Here is a 9,774-nt window from a genome sequence, read left to right on the forward strand (position 1 = left end):
AATTGAGGTGGCTCAATGTCTTCCTCGGCACAGGAGGTGCGAGACAGGGCATCTGCCCGGAGATTCTTCGCAGCAGGACGGTACTGTACAACAAAGTCAAGTCGACTGAAGAACAAGGCCCAGCGGGCTTGGCGGGGGTTCATTCGTTGAGCCTGGGTCAGAAATTCTAAATTTTTATGATCCGTGTAAACAGTGGTGGTGTGTAAGGAGCCTTCAAGCCACTGTCTCCATTCTTGAAGGCGAGTTTTATCGTCAGCAACTCTTTATCTCCAATGGAGTAATTACTTTCAGCGGCTGAGAACTTCCGGGAGAAGTACGAGCAAGGAAGAAGTTGTCCAGCATCAGAGTGCTGGCTGAGGACCGCTCCCACTGCAATACTGGAGGCATCAACCTCCACGATGAACGGTCGTGAGGGGTCCAGGTGTCGGAAGGCCCGGCGTGAGCGGGGCGGTAGAAAACCAGATAGAGTCTCTAGCTTGCTGTGAATAGAAACAGTCTGTGAGCAGGCCCGGGGCCTGTAGTATGCAGTGAAGCGGAGCAGATTGAGAACAGGAACAGAGTCTGTAGCGTGCTGTGGACTGTAGCAAGCTGAAAGCAGGACTGGAGTCTGTAGCGGGCAATAGAGCTGGAACGGGTGGTGAGTAGGAACGGAGACGAACCCAAGTCAGGCTGGCAGCCAGTAGAAGCAGTATCAGGAACAGGCAATGGTCGGAGGCTGGCGGCGATGAGAAGCGGAATCAGGAACAAGCTGGAGTCATAGGCTGGCGGCAAGCAGAAGCGGAGTCGGGAACAAGCTGAGGTCAATGGCAGGCGGCAGGCAGAAGCGGAGTCAGGAACGAGCTGAGGTCAACCGGAACGTGGAACAGAAGAAGCGCAACTAAGAACTACTAACAGTAGCGACCCTCGTTGCAAGGCCATGAGAAGGCAGGCGAATGCCGGTTAAATCAGGCTTGGGGCGTGGCGTCGTTAAGCCAGGCGGGGCCAGACTTCCAGCGGCCGTGCGTCCATAATGCGCGTCCTTGCGCGCGCGCGCGCGTGGCAGCAGAGAGATGATCTGGCAATGTCGGGCGCCCTGAAGGCCTAGCGGAACCGCGGGAGCGGCGTTTCCACCACTGGAGGTGAGCACAAAGCAGAGCAGATAGAGGGGAAGCGGTAGAGACCGCATCACTGCCCCAAAGGGCTTACAATTTAAGGGGCCTATTTACTAAAGGTTTTTTCCCATTCTGCGTCTATGGGAAAAATGCTTAGAAAATGAAGCCCAAAGTTCACCCCTGAGGCAACAGAGGGTGAAGTGACTTACCCCAGGTCACATTGGGAGAAGCAGGATTGGGACACTGGCTTCTGTGGTCCTCAGCCTGCTGCTCTAACCACTGGGTTACTCCTCCACCTTTTAACTCAGCCATCTCTAGCACAGAAACTCCTGACAGTATCCAGTTGCACTGAGTCATGCAGAACAGCAGCTGCTGTAAATGAACTCCTTCCTTCCTCTCACTGCTCTGAGAAATCGGTAATGGCCTGTTGCATATTAATAATAATCTAATCAGGACAGCAGGCTCAGCAAATACATCAAGCAGCTGAAGCAAGTCCAGCGCTGGGTCAGTTTGAAACTCCAAACGGGTGCTGGCTGTGATGTCCAGAGAACACGTTTTCTCCGTGCACGGCAAGAAGAGTTACTCACTAGCTGCAACGCTGGAAGACTTGTGTTACTCCTTGAAGTTTTCAGAATCTTACTGCTGAATCTACACTTGTAAGATTATTAAACATCCACCTGGCCATCCTATTAGTCTGTTCTGTTTTAATAATTCTAAATCATTTTCCTCAAGGAGACCTCAAGCAGTTTTAATTTATCATTGATTTATATTCTGCCTTTCGTGACTGGTCAGACGCTTCAAAGCGTGGGTATTTCCCTGTCCTCAGCAGGCTTACAATCTAAGGGCCCGATTTACGAAAATGTTTTTCCATAGACATTACCTTTAGTAATGTAAACAGATCCCTTCTTTCATGCAAAGATGCGCTACCCAATTGAGGGAAGAAGGGACAGGAAAGCAAGGTTCAACCATCCCCTTCCTTCCAACAGGAAGAGCAGGAGATGGGAATAACAAAGAAAAAAATACAGAAAGCACATGGAGCCCAGTGTTTTCTGTAGAGGAAGACAGGAGCAGGGCCCGTGCTTCCATTAAGGAAATTTGGCGGTCGCCTAGAGCACCAAAATGTTGGGGGTAGCAAAATCCCACCAGCAAGAGGCCCAAAGGGGGAGAGCCAACGCTGCCAAAGAAGGGAGGACCCTGCCAATAGGTGAGCTAGGTGTGGGAGCGTGCATGATCTAAGGTTCCCCAAGGGTGCCAAATTCTCTAGCACCAGCCCTAGACAGGAGGCATGAGGTGGAAAGAGCAAAGGCAGCTCAGGTGAAAAACTAAAGAGAGTGAACAGAAGAGAAGGAGCTGGGCCGGTAACATAAAGAGAGATCCCCCAAGGCACCCAGCCAGGTATGAGCCAAGAGCAAGAGGCAGAACTGAAACCAAAGAGAGTGGGAGCTGTGAATGGAATCGGCAGGAGGTGCAATGCAATCTGAGCTGAAGACAGGGCATGTAAAGCAGCGTGAGAAGCTGTGACCAGAGGAGAATTTTGGAAAGAGACCCAGGTCAGTGAAGAGCCATAGGAAGCCAGCCTGCATAGTGCTCCAAGCCTGCCACGGCTTCCATAAGTTACAGAGCTCCAGCATCCAGAGGAAGACAAACAATGGGTACAGAAGAGCTGCATGAAAACACAGCCAAGAAAGCAGACTGTCAGCGACATAGAGCTACTATGTGCTGTGTAGGGATGTGCAGACAAAAAGTTTATGTTCATAAGTCCATAAGTCGAAAGGGGGGGTCAATTTCGGTCAATATGGACATATGGAGAATTCTATAAGTTGATTCTACGTCCATACGGGCACCGATTCCCTAAATAAAAATTTAAACCCCTCACCCTCCTTAATCCCCCCCCAAGACTTACCAAAACTCCCTGGTGGTCGAGCGGGGAGTCAGGACGCCATTTCTGTACTCCTTTGCGAGGAGCACGTGACGTCGGCGTCACGTCGGAGTGACGCGGACGTCACGTGATTCCCCGTGCGTTCGCTCCGGGACCCTCGTTGGACACAACCGGAACTTTTGGCCAGCTTGGGGGGGTTTAAATTTTTATTTAGGATCAACAATCGCGATTTCCAACGTATTCAACATAGCTATGTTGAATAAGTTGGAAATCCGATCGTTTTCGCCTCATCACTTTTTTAAGTTAAAAAAAAAAATTACGTTGCGTTTTACATATGCGTTCAAAACGAATGCACACCCCTAGTGCTGTGTATTGGCAAAAGAGCATCTGAATACAGAGAGGGAAATGTACCTACTCTTGAACCAGAGGATGGCTAGGCCTTTCTGATGCGGAGTACAACATAAAAAAGTCACAAACATATTAAAAACATCATAATATTTAAAAATATTTTTTAACAGATTCTTTAAAAATAATAAAAAACAATCTGCATTCTAATTACAAATTGCGCAAGGAGAGGCAACTGCACATGGCTACTCTGCATAAATCTCCTGGAAGAGCCAAGTTTTTACTTCCTTCTGGAGTTTCCTAATATCTGTTTCTTTCTTCAAAAACCCACGAAGACTGTTCCACAAAGTGGCACCCATTACTGAGAACGCTCTCTTCCGAGCACTCTTCAAAATGACACGCTAATCGTCAGAACTGTTAAAAGACTTTGCTTACTGGATTGCAACACACTTTCAGGTTTATATGGGATTAACAAGTTCTTCAAATAACTCAGTCCAGTCTGTAGTTGGGCTTTAAACACCAACAAGATACATTTAAATCTTCCTCTCTGGAGAACAGGCAACCAGTGCAATCTTAATAATACCGGTGTCATATGAGCCCTCATTGAGACTCCCCTCTATTAATCTTGCAGCTGAGTTTTGTATCATTTGTAATACCTTAGTTGTTTGGTTTTTTTTGGCAAACTATTATAAAGTTGCAGTAATCCAATGTTGACAAGACCAGACTTTGCACCACTGTTTGAAAATCATCTTTCCTTAAATCAAAACGCAGATGTCGTACTATTCTTAACTCTAAATAAGCAGCCTTTATAATTTTTTTTTACCTGTGGTTTAAATGATAAATCAGTATCTAGCTAGAAGTAGTTGCTAACCAGTTAGAAAACAGTGTTTTATTTTTTTATTTCCAGTTTAGTCACAGTACAGTGCAGTGCCCACACTCATGGTAAGCATACCAAGGCCAATACAATAAGGTGCGTTCAGAAGAGCGCACAGTTTTACTGGGGGCTGTGCCCACATATTGGGGTAGATGTTCAAACATACTCGCATGAGTCCATGTGCTGGGGTCAGCTTTTGCTATTTCTGCGCGGCGACACAATTGTCCTTCCCCAGTTCCCTCCCAGTCCATTTTTTTAAAACTTACTTCAGGGCCGAAGCTGAAGTAAATTGCACGCGTTGGATGGCTGTTGGCACGTGAGTCATCAGGTCAGCATACAATGGCGCTGTTCCGGCCCGCCCTGGCCCTGCCCCTCGGCCTGCCCCTTTGAAGAGGCCCGCACTTCTGCGCATACCTGGTTTTACGCGCGTGCCGGGCCTCTTTGAAAATTTGCACAGCGCGTGCAAGGCCTAGCCCATGCGCATAAATCCTGGGTTTTAAGTGCGCAGGCCTTTTAAAATCCAGCCTATTTTGTGCACAAATGTTACTCCTGATGCAGCAAGGCGTTTTGTGCACAAAAAATGTTCATATGAAACTGTGCGTTCTGCTTCGCACACTCACATGGAATTTCCATGCAAATGAAGGCATTAACTATTACTCACCCCCCAATGCAGACAGGTGCGCTGGCTTAACTCATGTTTTCCTGGCATGAAAATTTGTGTTCTGCACAAGTCAAATGAACATTTTAACTCAGGAGGGAGGGGGAGCTGTCTGTGACAACAAGTGGTGACAGCCCCCGCCACCACATAGTCAGATAAATAGCAACTTATCCAGTTATCTGGCAGCGGGAAGCAGCTGCCAGATAGCCAGATAAGAACTACTTATCCGTCTATCTAGCACGGGTCACTGTTACTTAGATGGATAAAGTATTAGGGATGTGAATCGTGTGCCCGATCGTCTTAACGATCGAAATCGTCTGGCAGGAGAAGAAAATCATGTTTGGCACGATTTTTTAGTTAAAAAATTGGTTTTTCCGATTAGTGCGCACTAACAGGGAGTTAATGCGCACTACCCTTTGTTAGTGCGCACTAACAGAAAATGATACAATTTGACACTTTTCAGGTCAGTTAAGCTCAGTTTAGGAATGAATATGTATTCCTATTGGCTGCCCTCTTATTTATTCATGTTACCAAGGTTCCCACTGACAATATAGGGCACTGCGTGCAGGAAGATCACAACACCCCCGGTATCAGGGTTAGGGCACCGCATGCAGGAAGATCACAACACTCCCGGTATCAGGGTTAGGGCACTGCGTGCAGGAAGATCACAACACTCCCGGTATCAGGGTTAGGGCACTGTGTGCAGGAAGATCACAACACCCCTGGTATTAGGGATAGGGCACTGCGTGCAGGAAGATCACAACACCCCTGGTATCAGGGATAGGGCACTGCATGCAGGAAGATCACAACACTCCCGGTATCAGGGATAGGGCACTGTGTGCAGGAAGATCACAACACTCCCGGTATCAGGGTTAGGGCACTGAATGCAGGAAGATCACAACACCCCTGGTATCAGGGATAGGGCACTGTGTGCAGGAAGATCACAACACTCCTGGTATTAGGGATAGGGCACTGAATGCAGGAAGATCACAACACCCCTGGTATCAGGGATAGGGCACTGTGTGCAGGAAGATCACAACACTCCCAGTATCAGGGATATGGCACTGAGTGCAGGAAGATCACAACACCCGTGGTATCAGGGATAGGGCACTGTGTGCAGGAAGATCACAACACTCCCGGTATCAGGGATAGGGCACTGTGTGCAGGAAGATCACAACACTCCTGGTATTAGGGATAGGGCACTGCATGCAGGAAGATCACAACACCCCTGGTATCAGGGATAGGGCACTGTGTGCAGGAAGATCACAACACTCCCAGTATCAGGGATATGGCACTGAGTGCAGGAAGATCACAACACTCCCTGTATCAGGGATAGGGCACTGTGTGCAGGAAGATCACAACACTCCCAGTATCAGGGATATGGCACTGAGTGCAGGAAGATCACAACACTCCCGGTATCAGGGATACGGCACTGCATGCAGGAAGATCACAAGGGCACAAGTTCTAGTCACATTGACTGATCACATTACTTTTTTTGTCAAGCTACCGACCGTTTCCATTTCCCATCCCCCCAACCATCACCTCAGTGTGAACCTTGGTAACATCAATAAATAAGAGGGCAGCCAGCCAATAGGAACACATATTCATTCCTAAACTGACCTTAACTGACCTGAAAAGTGTCAATTTGTATCATTTTCTGTTAGTGCGCACTAACAATGGTTAGTGCGCACTAACTCCCGTTAGTGCGCACTAACCAAAAAAAAAATGATTTTTTAACGATAAATCGTTAGAATTTCTATTGTATTGTGTTCTTTAACGATTTAAGATTATTTTAAAATTATCGGACGATAATTTTAATCGTTGAAAAACGATTCACATCCCTATAAAGTACATATCTTGCTAAGTAGTGCTGATCTACACCAGATAGACGTACCAATTTATCCAGCTATCTGGCAGCAGCCAGATAGCTGGGTAAATCAGTATTTATTCAGCTAAGTGGTGGCGGCAGCTCTTGCTTCAGGGTATTCATCTAACCTGGGTACCCGCTCCTCAGGGGCCCTTTGCTTTCTTTCAGGTGCCTTACTTGGATCAGGTACTCGCTCCTCGAGGGCCTGCTCTCCCTGCCTCGGTGCCTGTTACCATCTATTTCTGCCTGGTGGAATCGTCAACATTACAGCTACCATCTAATCAGTAATCTAATTCTCAGTCTGTCTCATTGTTTTGACCATCGCTGCCCGACGGCTTCACTCCGCCTACCTTTCCTTTCTTGCTGCCCCTCCTGCTGTTGGTGGACACCTGGCTGCCATGGCGTCTGCTTGCCATCCTCTCCGGCGTCCCCAGACCGGCTTGGGCGCTGCCTCCCACCATGCTCCTCAGGTACCTTAGGGTGCGCGCGCTGCACGGCCCTCAGTCTTATTTCCTCATTGGTGCTGCCCGGATATTTAAGCCTACTGTTTCTTGTTAGCTGTTGAGTTAGCAAGAGGGTGTTCTTACGGATGGGATTCGCTTTCCTTACCCAGCTACTCTGCCTTCCAACTCCAATTGGATTTTTTCTGCTAACGGGGTACCCGCTCCTTGGGGGCCTCATTGTTTCTTTCAGGTCGCTATCAGGTAACCGGTACTCGCTCCTCGAGGGCCCATGTTCCCTGACTCGCTGCCTGCATCTATCTCCTCTTCTATTTGGAAGAATTCACTACAGACACCATCAGTGAGTACTATTTCCATCTACTCCTCAGAGCTGTCTCCCTGGTACCAGGTACTCGCTCCTCGAGGGCCTGTCCCCGTTCCAGCACCAGTGCCATCTCCTACATGGAACTGCTGTGTGAGTACTTTGCCAACGAGTTTCTCTACCTCCAAGGATCTGGTACTCGCTCCTTGAGGGCCAGCTCTCCCTATCTCGGGGCTTCTCCATAATTGGGACTCTGTGAATGTTCTATTGTACTCACTTTCTCAGTTCTCTCCACTACAGCACCACTACCAGCGAAACCGCTTTTCCAGTGCCCTGGGGAATACTAGCCCAGCCGGGCTACAACATCTGCTCACTACTGCCACCTCTGATGGTTTCTCAAACTATCTAAATAAAGAACTATCTGTGTTTATGTGTCCAGAGCTGAGCCTGACCTGTGGAGCCTCACAGGACTTCCCCCCGTGGGCGTGGTCAACTACCACAGTGACCAAGGGTCCACCCAAACCTCACTAACTATAACACTCATCTATAGCTCTGCTGTGCTGGGAAACCTACACCTGGATCTCCCTATATCATCTTGGTGAGACGGGTTCCCTCTACCGAGGGACCCTGGACTGCTATCTCTGGATCACCTCAGTACTGCCACCTCTGGTAGTATACATCTGCTGTACAATAAAAGATAAAACTCTGTGTTTGTGCATCCTGAGTCTAGCCCAGTACTGTGGTTCCCCATGGGGCTCCTCCCCGTGGGCATGGTCATTTGCCACAGTACCCAAGAATCCATTCAAACACCTCAAAACCATAACACTAAAAATCTGTGTTGAAGAGATAGAGCCAAAGGTAGGAGAGTAGGCAGAGTTGATATGCAGCAGTAAAGATGGAACGTGTAAACAGCAAATGAGAAATTGCTGTGGAAAATGTATGATATATGGAAAATGACACAAGATGGCAAAATCTAAGAATAAGAGCTGTGACAGAGATCAACAGCAAACTGACGTGGGAGAGTTAGTGTAGGGCATTTTTTAGTTTATATTAATCAGCTGTAACTTAATGGCATAGCTGCACGTGCAGGAGTAGGACAAATGCTCTGCTCATAGCAGATGCCAGATACTGACATCCATAGAGATCTCTAGATTGGGAAGATATGTCCTGGAAAATGGTGCTGCTGACCCACAGGAGAATCAGAGTTAAATGGCCCTGGGAGCAAGAGTGGCAGAAAGCAGGGCCCCTGGATAATCTTCAGAATTGGATCCTGGTCTGGTGCTTGGTGCATTGGAGTAGGTAATGATGTAGAGGCAAGTTTTTGAGTTTTGTGCCTACACTGGTCAAGCCAACTTAAGTAACCTTGGATAACATCTGGGAGGCAATCACTGGCATGGAAAAATTATTTTGTCCAAATGAGTAAAATTTCAATGCAGATTCAAAACTCCAAAATCAATAATAAAAAAACTAAAATGAAGGAAAATGTCAAGCAATGAAAAATGGTGGAAGCCATCCTTATGGATTGATCTTCCTGTAGAGATCCAACTTTTACACTACTATAAGGTTATTAGAAAGTGAGTGAAAGCTCATTTATTCTGTAAAGCTGTTGGATGAACAGTTGTAGTTGTTATTTTGTGTTTTGTATAGTTTTATTGTGTATGTAAACTTGTAAACTGACCAAACAGATGTCTGGTAACTGGGTGGGTTAAAAATTATGTAAAGAAATAAATTAATAAATGTATAAAGCATAATTTATAATATCACAATACCCTTTTTATCGCTTGTGCACATAATTATATATATAGTGCTAGGGCGATCCCATTGACATTCACAATGAAATAACTATCTGTATTGTGATCCTGTCTGTTATGCAGCATCCCAACCACTGGAGGTCCCCGTGGAGCTGCTCCTACTTTCGCTCCAGTCATAGCCTCTGTGATCCAATGATTCAGCAGGGCTCTGCCTATTTAACCATGCCTCTGGCTTTGCTTGTCATTGAGTCTCACTAGCTCTCTGCTTGGCCCTGTCCTGCTTTGGACTACTGTCTGGCCTCCAGGCCTTCCAGCCTTGTTTTGCCTTGCTTTGTGGCCTTCCCTGGCCTTCTGCCTTGACCTGTGGCCTTCTCAGGCCTTCTGCCTTTGCCCGTCCCTGTGGCTTTCTCAAACCTTTTGTCTTTGCCATGTTCTGTGTTCTTTCAGGCCTTCTCAGGCCTGCTTTGTAGTATTGCCTTTGGGCTTTTGTGTTCCTTATTCTGTTTTGTCCTGGTCTGTCTATTCTGTCTCTTCTAGTGTTCCAGTC

Source organism: Rhinatrema bivittatum, chromosome 6 (genome assembly GCF_901001135.1).
Source record: "Rhinatrema bivittatum chromosome 6, aRhiBiv1.1, whole genome shotgun sequence".
NCBI classification, from domain to species: domain Eukaryota; kingdom Metazoa; phylum Chordata; class Amphibia; order Gymnophiona; family Rhinatrematidae; genus Rhinatrema; species Rhinatrema bivittatum.